Source organism: Haliotis rufescens, unplaced genomic scaffold, assembly GCF_023055435.1.
Source record: "Haliotis rufescens isolate VD_foot unplaced genomic scaffold, xgHalRufe1.0.p SCAF_19, whole genome shotgun sequence".
Classification (NCBI taxonomy): Eukaryota; Metazoa; Mollusca; class Gastropoda; order Lepetellida; family Haliotidae; genus Haliotis; species Haliotis rufescens.
The window spans coordinates 15,224,604-15,243,139 of record NW_025963879.1 but is presented as its reverse complement, the minus strand read 5'-3'; the positions used below and the strand labels follow the sequence as shown (position 1 = coordinate 15,243,139).

Sequence of the window (18,536 nt, the reverse complement as noted above, 5' to 3'; positions counted from 1 at the left end):
AAACAAGTCCACTTTTTCAATCCAACTTACGGCGACCACCAGCGTGTCAGTGCCAATTTTGCGTGATGGAAAACCATCATAACAACTGCCTCCCCTTAATGCCACGTGTACCACAAGGGCATGTTCTGAGTTGCTTCGTATTGACCTTGAGTAGGTTTCCCCGTGCCAGTGGTGCATGTTGTCCAACTCCAGCTATTTTGGTGTCTGAATATAATCTGTTTATGTGACCACTTTACCTATTTTTATCTTTCCCAACATCGATCTCAATGTCAGGTTTATCCAATGTCCACAGGCACGTGTTCTCCGCTTCGTCTGTGATGGAACACTTCAGATGTGGGCGTCCAGAAAAAGACACATATATATCATGATTATAGTCGCGTATTATTGTAAAAGGCACCTGCCTGAACTTAATGTATGGTTGGGTGTTAGTGGCCGTGAATCTGAATCACTCATTGAAGGCGGCGTTGCAGAGTTGGATTTTCACTACAATCACTGGGTGAATGGTGTTTTTCGTTGTCGACAAAGAGGTGCGGTGAGACGAAATGTGGTTTACTGTCTCGTTCAAGATTATTTCAAGCCTATACCATTTTGCAACGTTATGGCAATGTAACATACAGGCAGACGTGACGTCTTACGATTTAGAGTAGCATTCCCTTTGATAAACGAATATTACTCCAGCCGACGAACCAAAGGATTGCGCGAAAGGCGATCACTGACAAAGTTCTTCTTGTGCTTAAAAACATTATATTTAAAAATTATGCGTAGGCAATTACCTTTTGCCTATATGGTAGTTATATGCCTCAATTGTAAGTCAAGACTACAATGTCTATTCCAAATACAGGGCATTTACCTTTTACCTATGTGGGGAATCGACTCGTCCGTTGTGATGGGCAAACCATATCTTGAATCAGACAGATCTGCCCTTTCAGTAAAGTAAACGTAAAGTACATTGACTGATTCCCTTATTAATTATACCAAAACATTTTCTTCATATACCAAGTATCCAATTGAGCCAAATATTCATAAATGCTGATCAAGGGATACAAAACAGACACTTCATTGAGGCAATTGAATGACAATTCCAACCCTGGCAAATGCATTTGGGGGTGATGCAACCTATACCATTGCTACCCCGGATAATTCCAATCCCATCAGTAGAAACACGATCCCAGCACGAAACGAGTTTTAACAACAGTATACGTAACACGCCAACAGCGGGGACCATATGCAAGTTTATTCTAAATCCGTAATTTTAGACCATTTAGACAGTGAGTGGAAATCGGTGTATTATTGTGATTGTCCTGGAGTGGGTAATGTCCTGGGTTAATTAAAATATGTATCTCATTGACTAGAGCAAATGACCCAGATACGAGTGACTCATTGACCGGCCCTCCTCCTTTAATGTTCATAACAGACAAACGGCACATGTTCACAATACTGTTCATTATTCAAACAAAACATGCAAAGCATGAACTAGTGCAAGCAGCGTGCATATATGTTCCACGACCCATTGGCATCCATTTAGTGGCATCTACAATACTAACAATGCATAAGAATCCAGATATGAATTTGGTCAAATACAATAGTTTCTTCGTGCCAGGTACGTTATTATAGACACGAAATGACGCCACATGCTTGAAACATTGAATCTTCTATTTCAAAGACCTTTTTGTTCTGGGTGGAAAATCTCTATGTAATAACTGGTTATGGTGGAGGTGTCATGTTGCTCCCCGGGTAACAACTGGCGGTGGTTACTCTCAATGTAACAATTGTCGGTGGTAACTCATCGGGTAACAATTGGCGACGGAAGCTCTCCTGGTAACAACTGTCCGGCACTGTTTATTCTTCGGGTTCATAACTGGCTTTGATAATTCTCCGGGTAACCATTGACGCTGGTAATTCTCCAGGTACCGGCGGGTAACAATAGTCGATGGTAATTCTCCGGGTAACATCTGGCGGGATTGATAAATGGGTTGAAAATACCCAGGTCCACACCAAAGCTACACAGTCCATATTCGTTTACATTAAAGTCCATTAGTCATAGTCTGGCTTTGGTTGTTTCTATGAAATGAATGTTATGCCGGTGTGTCCCAGCGACATTTCTGTACAGCTGGTACCTTGCCCATGTTTTCAATCCACTTGGTAAACTTGGAGTACCGATCACCTGTCACCCTCGCTTCCTTCACTAACTGGGCCACAGCTTCAACTCTTTCAACGTGAGGCCAGATCATGAAGTCAACCAACTGAACAGAGCTGCCTGAAATTACAAAAGATGATTCCTGGAAGGTTACAAAGTCAGAGACAGAATATGAATATGATCACACACTTACATACACACTTTCTCTGGTTTGGGAGTGTGTGTGTGTGTGTGTGTGTGTGTGTGTGTGTGTGTGTGTGTGTGTGTGTGTGTGTGTGTGTGTGTGTGTGTGTGTGTGTGTGTGTGTGTGTGTGTGTGTGTGTGTGTGAGTGTAACATGGATACCCCAAACAGTATACTGACTCTGAGCCGACCACTCCTGGTTTTTTCCCCTTAATGTACGAGCTCCAGGTAGGGTAATAATAAGTACCATCTTTTAACATATATTGGTACGACGCGGGCAGGGGATCGAACCACCGATCCCCGCTCTCCGGGCTAACGCTCTATCCACCAGGACCACGGGACCCGTGAACATCCGGGGTAGAAAAGGTCTTCAGCAACCCATGATTGCCGTAAAAGGTGACTATGCAAGTCGTAAGAGGCGACTAACGGGATCGGGTGGTCAGGCTCGCTGATTTGTTTGATGCATGTCATCCTATCCCTATTGCGTAGATTGATGCTCATGATATCAATCACCCGATTGTCTAGTCCAGACTCGATTAGTTAGAGACCGCCGTCATATAATTGGACCATTGCTGAGTGCGGCGTTAAAAAAACAACAAAACACTGGACAACAAAGGTGGCATCGTAGAAGATCATAGAACTGTGTAGGAACATCACTGAACTAGAGCGTGACCATAATCATTGTCGTTCTATAACATATTCTTCCTGTTCTATAACGTTATTGACCTTTGGCTAAGTTGGGCTCTTGGGATCGTTTTATGTCCAGTCTCTTTTTTTATAAATAGTTTGGTCTTACTACCAAGGAACGGGGTCCCTCTCTCAGCAATGGCCTTTTCTATCCGATCAAGAGCATCCAAGAATCCTTTCACGTTCTCTGTGCTTTCATCATCTCAACCTTTCATTGTTTTGTAATAATAGGTCACTACCTGAAAATCAGTATATATACATATGGGTAATATTGTCCATAAAGTTTACATCTATGCCCAGTAAATGTCCTTATATGATTATCACACATTTGTATAAAACGGTTTAGATATACTCAAATATCTAAAAATCAAACATTGTTTTTAGTCTTAAGATTGTTTTGACAATTCTAACGACCGATGCAGAAGGTAACCTCCCATTTGTCAGACGGTCCAATTGTCAGTTGGCTAATTCCGGGATTAGGTGAGGTTGAGTGTACTTATTATTGTCTAGTAATTGTCACCTGTTTACCTTAGGTGGAACGGCCCCACACAAATATGAGGTATTTACTCTGCTCACCGTTGGAAGATGTATTAATCAAGCAGGCAGAACTAGGCAGTGATTCCTGTCACATTTCACTGATCTGTCTGATGACTGGCACATCTGACAATTGAGAGTGAACCATGGATGAAGCCCAAGCCTTCCTTCCTCAAAGCGTATATTCCCACACATTTGTTAAAAGCGGCGTATAATCCTTAGTTTATCGAACAACGAATTTATAGAATTGATTTACAGAGCCTGTAATATTCACCCCCGGTGATTTATTTATGTGTTTTCCCCTATGTCATCCGATGTCGAAATATTCCGATTCTTGTGCTAATATGTTTCTTTGTCTGTTCATCTAAATTTGGATTGAGTTTGCTCTGCTACATACTCCATATACACTTGACCCAGATGCGGCCGTGAGTCACAGCGATCACATCACGTGCCACATTCAGATCTGCCAGACACTCACTCAGCTGAAGTGTATCGCTACAGCAACACACAACTGTCGAGAACTTCCTGAATGCGGTGAACCCAAGGATGGTGTCGTCTTAATGAATTGTTATCACACCGACGATCACGATCACGCTACCCCCACGCCCATTGAAAATGTTTATTTTGTGTACCCGAAACTCTGGGCAAAAGAAGGACTGATTAATTTGCCTCAGACTGCTTCACGCCTTAGTAGCCTTAGTGTAACTTCTCTCAAAAAGAAATTCAGGGCGCTATGACAACGTACACTCAACGTCATTATTGATGGGTCACGCAGATGATAAGATATACAATTATAAAAAGGACGTCGCATTTTCAAATTTTCCAAGAGTGCAGAGCTCAACTGCATTTGAACCAAGCAATTTTAAATCCACATTGATTGTCACTTGTCATGTATTGCAGGAGCATGGGGTAAACCACTGGTTGGCACAAACAACATGTTCGTCAACTGTCAACAATCACATTGTCAACACACTCAGACCTATTGACGCTTGTTGGCATATGTTCATGTCTGACATCCCACACCTAGGTGGCCCTTCAAAAATGACGGTGAGTTCATGTTGATATTACATCTACCCATGATGTAATCTAGAAACATTTCCACTGATCGTCTTCGACAAGTGGAGTGCCGTGCTTGCGTTCTTTTACGTGATGAACTAGATTGTTACCTTTGAAAACAGTTCCACAATTATCCTGTCCCGTGCTCTTCTGTACGTGTCCGAGGGGGTCAGTTTGTTGTTGGGGTACACTTCATCTATGTAGTCAGCGCAGATCAGAGACTCATAGAGCACCTTGATGGGAACAGCGCTGTTGGGGTTCCTGTCCAGGAACCATGGTGGCTTCTGCAACAAGGAAACTTTAACTGTCTCGTGTCTGTTGGAAAAACACATACATATTTGGTATCTTCATATTTGCATCTCCTCCAATTAATGAATGAATGGTAGATGGATATATATTATGGATATATTGCGAATACTCAATCTATGTTCTTGTGGTTCGCTCAGCATCGGGGCAGAACTATGGAATGATGGATGGATTGTCAATACTCACTATATGTCCTTATGAACAAGAACTAACAGGTTCTCTTAGCATAGGGGCAGAACCATGAATGGATTGATAGATTGCCAATACTTACTATGTCCTTCAGGAACTAGAACTAACAGGGCTCGCTCAGTACAGGGGCAAAACCATGGACGGACGGACGGACGGATGGATGGATGGATTGTCAATACTCCCTGTATGTCCTTATGAACAAGAACTAACAGGGCTCGTTCAGCATAAGGGCAGATCCATGGATAAGATGGATGGATAGATGTATGGATGGATTGTCAGTACTCCCTATACGTCGTATGTCCTTATGAACAAGAACTAACAGGGCTCGCACAGCACAGGGGCAGAACCGTGAATGGATGGATTGTCAATACTCCCTGTATGTCCTTATGAACTAGAACTAACATGGCTCGCTTAGCACAAGGGCAGAACCATGGATGGATGGATGGATTGTCAATACTCCCTGTATGTCCTTATGAACTAGAACTAACATGGCTCGCTTAGCACAGGGGCAGAACCATGGATGGATGGATGGATTGTCAATACTCCCTGTATGTCCTTATGAACTAGAACTAAAAGGGCTCGCTCCATGGATGGATTGATGGATAGAATGCCAATACTCATTATATATTCTCATGAGCTAGAACTGAAAGTACTTCCTCGGCAGAAATATGGATGACAGACGGATGGATGGATAGATAGATAGACAGTGAATACTCACCCTAAAACTGAATGACTCCGTCAGCGTAGGGGCAGAATCGAAATATAAATGAATGGATAGATGGGTGAATGGTTAGATTGTCAATACTCACTCTATGTTCTTATGAGCTAGAACTAACAGGGGTCCCTCACAATAGTGGCAGAACCTTATGCTGTAGATCCACAGTTTGCTCGCTTAGTCCGGTCAATATAGTGTCAAATCCTACCAAACCCACCACAAATTGCAACAGAAATTATTTCTCCTGTTTCATGTTCAGAAGGCATCCCCTCACAACATATTTAAAATCTAGGAAAATCTAAGTTGGGGAAAATTGTTTAGTTTGGGTATGATCTTTTGGGGGTAAATCAATGAAAAAATACAAAAAAGCCCGAAAACATAATGTTTCATTTTTCGTTTAACCATATCAAGTTAGATATCAAATGAAAGCTGGCATCACATGCAGTCATTTTGTATCTATATTTTGTATCTATTTTGCATAAAAGTAAAAAAATCGGCCTTTGAAACCCAAAAGATTTTTAAAAAATGGGGGGAAAACACATATATCCATATTTATTCATTTACATAATTTTTGTTAGCCTTAACTGTTTTTATTTGATAATATTAAAAATTGTTTTTTTGTTTGAAAACCTTCATTTTAAAACATTTCCTTTTTAAATCTTATATGTCAAGATAGGTCATCAGTAAATGTTGACAAATATAAGTTTCCCCACAAGTTACACATTGGCGGACATGTTTACCAAGGAGACAGGATAACAAGGTCATCAGTAAAGGCAATGGCAAGAGCACATATCTTTGTAGATACCAGTGTGAAGGCTTTGCTGGTAGCGAAGGTTCTTCAAGTTTCAGCAAACAAGTCTGAACAAAAGTTTGAAGGACAAGTCCAAGAGATCATGAGAGAACCGGGGGGCACGGGTGGCCCAGTCGTCTAAGGCGCCGTGATCCGCTGTGCAGAGTTGCGTCCCTTGGGCATGCCAGAAACCTATGGTTGTGGGTTCGAATCCCGGTTCGCCCCGATTATGTTTCTAGGTTTGTCAGCACCATAGCCATGCCCATGGGTTTCACCGAAGTGGTAAACGTCTGAGACCTGCATCACTTCGGCCTTTCCTCCCACATTAAGCTGACACGCCGTGATATAACTGGAACTCACACACTCACTCACTCATGAGAGAACCAATGGAGGAAGTGACAGAGGAACCGGTGGAGGAAGATTGTTTACCTGACAATGAAGATCTCACAGACATATGTACTCTATTTGATGATTTGATTAGTGGAACTATTTCTACTGATAATGTCAGCTCATCCGATGCCTTGTCGAGAGTTGTCGACAAACTTCAAACAATGATGGACTCCATGAAGAACTTGAGAAGAGCAAAGCTCTGGATGCAATACATGGAGATGGTGTATATGCTGAGGAGTTTCATTCAAGGTGAGAGAACTGGCAATTGGAATCTCCATCTCAAATCCTTATATCATATGCTCCCATACTCCATGATGGCACAACTGCCAGAAATGCATCCAGAAGTTCACAAGATGTTTGAGGATGGTCACCCCGTTGTTCGACAATCTGATTGCTTCTGGAAGGGGCTATTCTCTGATCTAGTTATCGAACAAGTCCTCATATGAAGTTTAAAAACAAATTGTGGACTAACAAGAGGAACTGGAATGAACGAGACACGTCTTGTATGGCTGATGCCCATGCCTGTCTGAACGGAGATAAACAATACAACGCAAGAGTTGACTCAGGTTGAAAACAGAAGCAGTGACGGCGGGGAAGGCGGACTCTGAAAGGTACAGAAACAACTCATTAGGACAACCCAACTGTTCGCTGAATGTGATTCTCTTTACCCAATGTATGCGAATAAACATCGGTTCATTTCAACTGAACAATATTTATTCGATATATTCAAGTTGCCAAAGGACCCGTGAAGATTCCGGGGTAGAATAGGTCTCAAGCAACCAATGCTTGTCGTAAAAGGTGACTAACGGGATCGGGTGGTCAGGCTCGCTGACTTGGTTGATACATGTCATCGATCCCAAATGCGTGGATCGATGCTCATGATATTAATCACTGGATTGTCTTGATTTACAGACCGCCGTCATATATCTTGAATATTGCTGAGTGCGGCGTTAAACAACAAACCAACCAACCAACCAAATCAAGTTGCCTAAGATGTGTCCCGACTGGTTCAGCGATCTACATGGAAAATAATTGCCCGCTCCTTAACCAATCAGAAGCCAGTATTTTAATGTAAGGTGAGGTAATGTGTATTGTCACGCATCGTTATTAATAAACTAATGGGTGCATTACGGCGCAAGAAAATAATCGACTTTCACTTTTTCAATTCGACTGAAACTTTAACGACCATTTAAATAATACACAATCTTTATGAAATCTTTACCTACATATTGCATTAGCATGTGGATCATGAACTGAAAACACCAAGTTAAACCAAATGTCTTCTAAATCATGTTAATTGATCAAGTATCCAGATACAGGTAGTTTAGGGTAAAGAAATACTGCAAGTGTGTAGCGCAGGCGTCATTCTATTATGATGTCACATTTGAAAAATGACCTTACGTTTTCGATTCAAACTATTCGACCTATCGCCCTTTTTAATTTTTAATGACTTTGTTGGCAAAAGGTAGGTGAGGTTATGTGAAATAGGGTTTAACGACGCGTCTATAACTATTGCATTTATTTCGCGACGTGTGTGTGTGTGTATGTGTTTGTGCCTTCCGGTCTTATTCCGGTTTTATAGTGCTAGCCCATTAAGATGCCAGTTCTTGTTTTAACCCCTTATTGACGAGCGCGAGGTAGAGTAACAAGTACCATTCTTTAACGTCTTTTGGTATGACGCGGACGGGGATCGAACCCCTGGACCTGCCGCTCACCGGGTGGACGCTCTGTCACTAGACCACGGAGGCGGTCGGTAAAATGTAGGATCTGACAACAAAGCAACGTTCCACACACACACTTTAGTGCTTGAAAGAATAAATCAATTAAAAAAATAACTGCTTCACTGATAACAGTCACATTGATATCATTATCACTATCTTGTTTCTTGGACACACGCTATATTACACATGAAGCTCATACAAAGTCCGTATTGTGGTCCGGGTTCGATTCCTGACATGGGTACAACGTGTGAAGCCCATTTCTGGTGTCCCACGCCGTGATGGTGCTGGAATATTGCTAAAAGAGGCGTAAAACCATACTCACTCATTCACTCACTATGAAGCTGTGTGTGCCGTCTAGTGGTTGGTTGGTTGGTTGTTTTACGCCGCACTCAGCAATGTTCCGGCTATATGATGGCGGTCTCTACATAATCGAGTCTGGACCAGATAATCCTGTGATTGACATCATGAGCATCGATCCACGCAAATGGGATCGATGACATGCTTCAACCAAGTCAGCGAACCTGACCACCCAAATCCGTTAGTCGCCTCTTTCGACAAGCATAATTGCCTTTTACGAAAAGCATGGGTTGCTGAAGACCTATTCTACCCCGGATCTTCGTGCCGTCCAGTGAGAAAATGTAAATGTTGTCAGTGTCGCGCGTACGGAACCAGAATTAAGACTCTCTTCCCTATGTTGTCACGTTGTTATAAACTATCACAGAGGAGCGAAAACGGCACAAATAGGTGTGTGTATCCTTCATAACTCTAATGCATATAACGGAACCTTCCATGGAGATGGGTGGTTATATCATCGAAGGGGGTTAAAGTAAGCTTGAGTTGCTGAAGACCTATTCTACCCCGGATCTTAACATATACATTCAATGATGTTGTTGGTTACAGTCTACTTACTGCATGTGACCGACTCCGTGGTCTAGTGGTAGAGCGTCCGCCCGGAGAGCGAAAGGTCCGGGGTTCGATCCCCGACCGCGTCATACCTAAAGACGTTAAAAGATGGTACTTGTTGTTACACTGTCTGGCGCTCGGCATTAAGGGGCTAAAACAAGGACTGGTCGGCTCGGGGTTGGTATACTGTGTCTGAGTGGGCTATTCATGTTAAACTGCGGCAAGGTATCTCATTGAGCTAGCACTATAAATCGGCATCAGTCCGGACTAGTACAAGCAGCCACACACACACACACACACACACACACACACACGTGCATGCACGTCGCTATATAAGTGCAGTAAGGTTAAACCCTATTTCACCTCACCTCACCTCACCTCACCTCACCTCACCTCACCTCACCTCACCTCACGTGCATGCACGTCGCTATATAAGTGCAGTAAGGTTAAACCCTATTTCACCTCACCTCACCTCGCCTCGCCTCGCCTCGCCTCGCCTCGCCTCGCCTCACCTCGCCTCACCTCACCTCACCTCACCTCACCTCACTGCATGTGATATGTCGTAATGGTAGGTAACATGCATCAACCAAATCATCGAGCGGGTTCGAGTGGTCAGGAACGCTGACTTGGTTGATGCACGTCATGTGTTTACGAATCACAATCGAATGTTTGCGAAAAACACCATATTTCATTTAACTATCAAAACAAAATACATTATTTCAAGGGATCAACAATGTGATCAAACAATGATCAAATGTCATGACTACAAGAATAAGAAATCTTTACTAAAAGTCGCTTCCGACTGTATTGTCATAAGCGTGTGTTTACGAAGCTCAATCAAATAGTAATAATACATTTAACAATCAAAACAAAAACACATTATTCGAATTCCAAAGTGATCAAACATTGATCAAGTGTCATAAGAGAGACATAACTGTTGCGATTGCCTCTATTATACAAGTTCGCAATTGATGGATTACTGCTAAAGGGGCGTAACTCATGCCCCCTTATCTCGGGGGAAAATTGCAATGTCATTTAAGAAGAGGTCTCCCCTGTATTTACTCACTTTGATGAAAATACTCCCCAGACATTATTTAATTAAACGCCCAGGCCATAATCATATCAGAGTAATGCTTCAGAAAGACAGCCTATTTTCTCTAATTACACTTTTGAATCCAACATATTTTTTTGGTTCAGCGGACAATATTAGACTTTGTGACTGCATCGGGAAAAAATGAGATATTATAGAAATCTAATATGCACATACACAGTGTATTGAGTTTTAAAACATTATAACAGTTTTTCTGTTTCGTCTGATCTGCTTTTTATGGAATTGGTTCTTACTTTTCAGAATTTTTTTAGAAATGTTATTTTTTTATCCTAGAACATAAAAACAGATTGGTTAATAATCTCATTTCCATAACTCAACTTTTTCCTATTTTAGACCTTTGAGGTTTTGGGCGCAAATAGACCTTTAATATTTCAAGTCGCCCTTAAACCCATACACCAAGCCATACCTTACCATTTTGAAACGGAACACGCGAAAGAGTGGAATTTCTATTCTCTCTATTCTCTCTATATGCAAACGGTGCCCGACACCCGACACACACACACATATATACATACACACACTAACATATATACATACACAATATCACAGATTATACTTTTAAAACTAGTTTTAGAACAATAAAATGATTAGATTATGATAGACGAAACATTTTAAAACATACTATTGATCGCCAGCAAATAAAGTTAAGCCATCATACCAGGGACCACGGGCACTTACAGTACCTTTACTACCTACATGGTTCCCCAGCAAGATTTGCATCATCCATTTAGTCATTGGCGATTGATGACAAGATTATTCATAAATTAAAATATACAAATATTCTGCGATTAAAACAGTGGAAGATAACATACTTTAAATGGCGAGGTCTTTAATACCCTGATATCAATCACTGGATTGTCTGGTCCAGACTCGATTATTTGCAGACCGCCGTCATATAGCTGGAATATTGCTGAGTGCGGCGTTAAACAACAAACAAACAATGAGGTCGTCTTTGTGACGTTGTGAATGAATATAAATATGCTTTAGTGTGATGTATCCTTGCATATCTATGAAGGTGTATTTTCATTTTAAAGTATATGTTTCAGGGCGTTTGCTCTGACTACCGTCGATATAAATCCCGATTACACTACGATCTATGTACTATCATGTTCACATACACAACTAAATGTTTCCCATAGACATCTATTGTTTCGTTATATTTTATTTTTCTTCATAATTAGGAATTCAAAAGCGAATCCATGAAAATGTAGAGCCATCCTTAATTAAGGCTGCAATAAAGTGACATATTTTGCCTGGTTTAATATACCTGCCCCATGTCCAAGGACAGGAAGCTAAACGAACCAACCCCTGTTCCGCACCAAATATCACGTACTTGAATATATCTGGGATCACATTCAGCATCAGTCAATCGTGTAAAAAAGGCAGGATTAAATATTGGAAAACATGGTCTTATTTATTTTTAATTATTGGATGGATGTCATTTTTTTTTTTTTAAAAACATAAAAAGTCTAACACAATATCATCCAATCACAGTTCCCAGATATCTCACTGCACATTTCGAAAGCGGCTGGCTGAACAACTGATTCTGATTTGGTATGGTGGTAACTGTTTTTAGCATCACATACATTAAGATTCTCGGCGATGACTTTAAAAACATTGTACGGAGGGGCTGTCATATATTTTAGGATGGATGCTTCCTGGTGATTATGTTTATTTGTTTATTAAGAGTCTTTGAATGTTTTCATGCTGGCGGACACAGAGAGAACACAGAATAAATTAAAGCATAATTGTTTTGCTAGTGTAAGAGGAGACACATGGCAGCCAGCTATTCATTTCACACCTGGCCCTCGTTCAGCAAAGCGATGAACAATGTATGTGAGCGAGATAAACTCCCGACTGGCTAATTAGTAGAAAAACAAAATAACTTCAGAAACCGAACGGGCTTTAACCGAATATTTTTAGCAGTGGGCCTACTCGTTATCCTGCAGTATAAACGCAGGTAAATGATTCACTGGTATATGTGGTATATTTAGATACATGTGTAGTCTAGATGCAATATTTGTTAAGTACAAGAGGAGGGAGGCAGCGATGCCTTCCGAAGTAATGAGATGAGCAGATGCGCCACCTTCAACTACAATCTGTGGAATCTTGACGTGGCGAGTTGCGGCCCTTAACTGAGTTTGTTGGGTTTTTTAATATATTTTTTATTCAATTCAGTATATGAATTACAGAGTTATACATTAAGTAGCTCGTCTTGTGGTATACTTATTATGTATAGGTTACATACCTATACAGCAGACAGCAAGTCAGCAAGTTTAAGTTGGCTACAGGTGTACAACAATGTTTACAAATGGTGAAACTGGCAGGCTACATTTGCCATGTTTATTAACTAAGAGTGAAGCTAAATCCTTACAGCACATGAGTGGAAATTGTTTATAAAAAATAAATAAATAAATTAAAAAAACTTAACTGAGTTTTCTCTCGTTGGTTTGAATCTCACCTCACTCACCATCAGCTGATCAATGTGTCTATATCGTCTGTAGACCAGAAACCATTACCTGTATACAATACATATCTTAGTATTGGTGTTTCATGAACGATAATGCAAAGCCTAAATGCTTATCAAGTATAGTGTCTCGCTTCAAGGTCAAAGGGGGGTAAATCAGCACAGGTGAAGGCGACATAAATATTACAGCTTCAGTTTATCCACGTGTGTTTATTTAGTTAGATTTTTACCGGAAATGGCACTCAGTTTGTTATATAATGTTATGGTTTTTTTCTGCTCTGCTCTGTTCTGTCTTGTTTTGAGATATGATATGATATGATATGTATTATTATTTAACATATTCTGTTTCTTACATGGTCTAATTAGTACATGTACAATAGGAGGGGTTTGGGAGGGTAAAGATTGGGTTTATCGATCAAGGTCACGAAAACATATTTCATTCTTAAGGGAAAGGAGCGTGTAAATAACCTGTGTGTTTTCTTATGAAGTGGGAGAGTGAGTGGACTTCACACATTGCCCCTCCGTATGTGGACTCGGACCTGAATCTCGGCAAGACCAGGGGGGTGCCCCATCGCCCATTACTGATGTAATACTTTGTCATAGATTGTCACATTAAAGATCACATCAACATTTGGTTAAGGTAATGTTTGTGCAATAAAACAAATAAAACAAATATATATATATCTATGGCGATTATATATTCAAATTCATCAGCTACATTGAAATCTGTGCTTTTTACTTTTGTCTTGGAAGTTGGGTTGTCATTGACTCATTCGACGTTATCCATTCTTTGATGATACCTTTGCATTCTAGAATGACGTCTAGAAAAAAGGTAGTGCGCCGTCGATTCCAAATGCATTCGTGACCAACTCGTGTTATTCCGGGACAAGCCGAATAGCGACTCGTGCCCCTCTCGTGGCTATTTTTGCCACCGGGTTCCGCCTTAGCGCAAACGGGCATACCTAAAACAATTGTCAACTTGTTCCGTAATGGTTCACGAATATTTCCCCTTAAATAAATATATATTTCAGATACAATTTCAAACACATCGGGACGTGCGGAATTATACAGTATGATTGAACATATTTAACTGTGTCTTGGATATATTTTTAGATGCAAGACATATGTAAAATCAAAAATTATTTCTGAGGGATTCTTTGACGAAGAACTTGAAATCATACGCGCATTCTGATTGGTTTGTCGTATTTTCGCACATAACATTCAACGATAGGGAGACGAGTCTTCTTGTAGGTTACGGAAAGGGGCGAGTGGTGACGAATGTTCCAAATGCAATTTCCGGGTATCAAATACTCAATGACACCCTCAAATCTGAAAACATAAAATGTTTATCTCCTCAATATATAACGTCAGCTAGCGTTATTCATACACACAGGGTCAATGGTGCAGTTAAACATAAAAGAACCTTTTTTTTAAATCACACATCATGATATTAAAAACGGTCACTGGACAATGTTTAATCAATGTTTAGTCAATCTAGTTTGGGCGGCTTGAAAATCATCTCAAACTGATATACCACCGAAGTGATCCCACTCACGAACACGACAAGTTTTATGATTTGAAAATATTATTGAGTCTGTGGGTATGGTTTTACACCGCTTTTAGCAATATTCCAGTAATATTGCGGCGGGGGACACCAGAAATGGACTTCACACATTGTGCCCAGGTGGAGAATTGAACCTGGGTCTTCGGCGTGACGAGCGAACTCTTTAACCACTAGGCTACCCCACCGTCCTTAAAAATGTTAATGTGTACCATACCTGTTACGTGTAAACACACAAATATCATGCAGCGACCATTTCACGTGTAACAAGAGAACACAATTTTGTTTCTACTGCTGTGTAACATTACCTTTGATGACTAATGACGTCATATAAATATGACACGCGATGACGTAACGCGCTAACAATGATGACGTCATATTTACGTTTCGCTCTGAAAAATTATGCCCTAAATGAATTTCACCTTTGTTGTTTATAGTTCAAAACACATCATTCGACAATGATAGCTTAGAATAAAATTATATGACTCGTGAATTTTAACAAACCCTTAAATATCATTATCATTCTCCTTTGAAAACAAAGTATGTTCATCTTTCCAAAATAGTGACGGAATTTGAAGAGTAAGCCTATTTGTATCCACATTTTCCATTAAATTTATACTGTCTCTTTGAGTTCTTTTTCTTTAAATATCATGTTCTACTGACTATCGGCTGAATGATTACGTTTTATGTATATATGTGACATATATTTTTGTAACTTACAAACTTCCATACATTCCCATACATGTAATATGCTGGAATAAGTATTTTGCATTCAGAAGCAGAATCAACAGATCTAGCATATCCAATGCAGTTGACTGTTCGTACTTTGGGAAAAATGGGGAAAAGGGAAAGTATGACGGCATGTACGTCATGAATATTGGGTATTTCATCATTATTATAAGGAATGTATGATTTCTTGAACATTGGGTATTTCATCATTATTATAGGGAAAGGGGAAAGTATGACTGCAAGTACGTCATGAATATTGGGTATTTCATCATCATTATAAGGAAAGGGGAAAATGTGACTGCATGTACATTAGGGTATTTAAATATTATTACAGGGAAAGGGGAAAGTATGACTGCAAGTACGTCATGAACATTGGGTATTTCATCATCATTATAAGGAAAGGGGAAAGGGTGACTGCATGTACATTAGGGTATTAAACTATTATTAAAGGGAAAGGGGAAAGTATGACTGCACGTACATTAGGGTATTTAAATATTATTATAGGGAAAGGAGGAAGTATGACTGCATGTACATTTGGGTATTTCATCATAATGATAGGGAAAGGGGAAAGTATGACTGCATGTACATTTGGGCATTTCATCATTATTATAGGGAAAGGGGAAAGTATGACTGCACGTACATTTTGGCATTTCATCATTATTATAGGGAAAGGGGAAATTATGACTTCAAGTACATTTGCGTATTTCATCATTATTATAGGGAAAGGGGAAAGTATGACTGCTTGAACATTGGGTAACATCATTATTTTAAGGGAATACAAGGACAGGTAAAAAGAGGTGTTTATTCGTTCGTCGTGCATGTCACCATTGTATTCTGAAACAGCATGCAAAATGCGCTGTATGATCTCACTCACGTCTCTCACGCCACGTATTCAGACAATATATCTGGGCGTGCCGCGGAGCATCAATGGCAGTGGGTTGTTGGACGTTCTAGCAGTAGTCACAGTTGATATTCAATATATAATTGTACCTTACGGTGTAGTAGATCTCTCCCACTGATATGCCAGATATGCAGGAGCGACCAGCATGCAGCATCACACGTGCTCTCAACATGTGCACACGCCCCCGCCGACTTAATCATGGACTAAAATATCCAGCAAACACACTCCAGATACACTTTGATTAAAAACAAAGCAAAAAGCAACGCTGCTATCACAACAGATTCAGCAAATTGCGTCCAGGCGAACAATTTTAAGTGGCGACGGGGCTTTTTTCGCACTATAATCAAAACTAAACAGATTGTGTGAACAAAAGATCGGGCTGCTAAAGGTCTCAAGTGTTCCAACAAATCTGTTTCTCCATAGCCACTCCGACTTGGGAGGCCTTCCCTATTAATTTGAAAAATTGATTCTCAGCCATAACACTGTCGACCGTTCTTTTCACTTGGATTGCCCCTAAGTTTATAACATACACTTATCTATAAACTTGAGATCAAAGGTGGGTTATCACTGCCACAAACATACTCTGTGTCCCAGACCCTCGAAAAGAGATTAAAAAAAGAAACCTACTTAAGTCCAGAATGGTTTTGCAAATTTAGATTGTTTATGGCCCCATTTGAATTTTGTATTTTATTTTGTAAATATATTTTAAATATGATAACTTTATAATGGCAAATCTTAAATAACTCCGTTACAGGTATTTAACGATTGGGGTCATTCACTCACCCACCCACCCACCCACCCACCCACTCACTCACTCACTCACTCACTCACTCACTCACTCACTCACTCACTCACTCACACTGAATCGTGGAATGACTGTACGTTAGATGAGAAGTATCCTTGAGTCTTGGTCTTATTAAATAACAATTATATTGGGAGGTGTGTCTCTTTCTTTGGTTTGATTTATGTAACTGCAACGATCATATCAGATGTTCAGTGTTTGGCATCATTTCCTCTGTGGTAATTACAATACTTGCATAAAGTTGCGCAAGAACTTGGCATGTACCGATGGTATGTAATTCTAATTACATCATTACCATGGAGAATGTTTTGCTTCTCTCTGACATAACATGTGTGTGCCTACAATGTTCCAATACCTCCTTTCCACGTGCTAAATAAACCTGGCAGAGGTTTAATTTCGTTCGTTACTAATATCATATACGCTATTTATTCGTTATAGAGAATATGCGCCACAAGTCCTATCCTACACATGCACAACACGTACGTATACGTGTCTGTGTGTGTGCGCGTAACATTTCGTTATAGTGATTAAATATACACTACACATATTACACCAACACCTAAGTAACACCTACTCACTACAACGAAATGATTATATATATCACAATGTGACCTGACAAAAAGTAACATTCTCCTGAGTGGCGCAGCGTTTACAGTGTCATTTAACAAGAAACGCTAATGTTATTTCCTTACTGTTCTACGTAAAATACGATGTACCGCCCTATCTACCAGCACGCTTTCTCCATGTAAATCTCCTCTGATTTTCATTACCATACATCATCTATATAAACAAGTGAAAACTGTGTTGAATAACCCCTAATTTATATTACCACGTGTATACGTCGTGACATTTTCCTTACGTTGTATATAATGTAAACAAGTGAAAAGTGTGTTGAATAACCCCTATTTTGTATTACCATGTGTATATTGCGAGACATTTTCCTTACGTTGTATATACATGTAAACAAGTGAAAATTGTGTTGAATAACCCCTATTTTGTATTACCACGTGTATATTACGCGACATTTTCCTTACGTTGTATAAACATGTAAACAAGTGAAAAGTGTGTTGAATAACCCCTATTTTGTATTACCACGTGTATATTGCGAGACATTTTCCTTACGTTGTATATACATGTAAACAAGTGAAAATTGTGTTGAATAACCCCTACTTTGAATTATCACATGTCTATGGTTTACACATGTGTCACATTAACAAGTAATAATGTGCTACATATTCAATTTCATAAAAAGAAAGAAATGATCACTGTGTAAAATATTCAGAATAAATGAATGAAATTAACAAAAATTACATGTGTAAATGTATTCAATGTAAATTATACAAATATTCTACAAA

General features: G+C 39.9%; 1 pseudogene; it reads right to left on the bottom strand.

The window, feature by feature from the left end:
- Positions 1 to 2,038: 2,038 nt before the first annotated feature.
- LOC124148244 lies at positions 2,039 to 11,448 on the bottom strand (annotated as a pseudogene).
- Between the last annotated feature and the right edge of the window lie 7,088 nt (positions 11,449 to 18,536).